A 453-nucleotide genomic window follows, 5' to 3' on the forward strand; every position below is an offset into this window, starting at 1 on the left:
GGCATTGGGAAGAGCTTGCCTCAGTGCCTGGTCTCTCCCAGGTTTTACCCCCACTGTGGGGAGGGGGTGAGTGGAAGGAACATGAAGTACTTTTCTGAGTGTGTCTGAAATAAAGAAAAAGAGAAAGAGAAAGGGAGAGTGATAAAAAGAGAGAGAGACATGGAGAGAGTGGAGATGGAGAAAGTGGAGAGAGAGAAATGGGCAGTAAGAGTCAGGGACGGGGAGTGAGGAAAGGACAGAGTGAGAGAGACAGGGAGAGAGAGAGTGAGAAGGGCATATATGGAGGGAGAAGGACAGTGTGTGTACTTGGCGACGGTTTCAGAGTGGGATCTTGCTGTGCATTACAGCAGTCAGTCAAAAGGTGAGTTAGTCTCTGCACTATGTCCTCCAGCCCAGGGACTGTGAGTCTGCATGGGAAGGGGGAGAGTGGGAGACAAGGAGAGACTGGGACAG

Source organism: Chiloscyllium punctatum, chromosome 50, assembly GCF_047496795.1.
Source record: "Chiloscyllium punctatum isolate Juve2018m chromosome 50, sChiPun1.3, whole genome shotgun sequence".
NCBI lineage: Eukaryota > Metazoa > Chordata > Chondrichthyes > Orectolobiformes > Hemiscylliidae > Chiloscyllium > Chiloscyllium punctatum.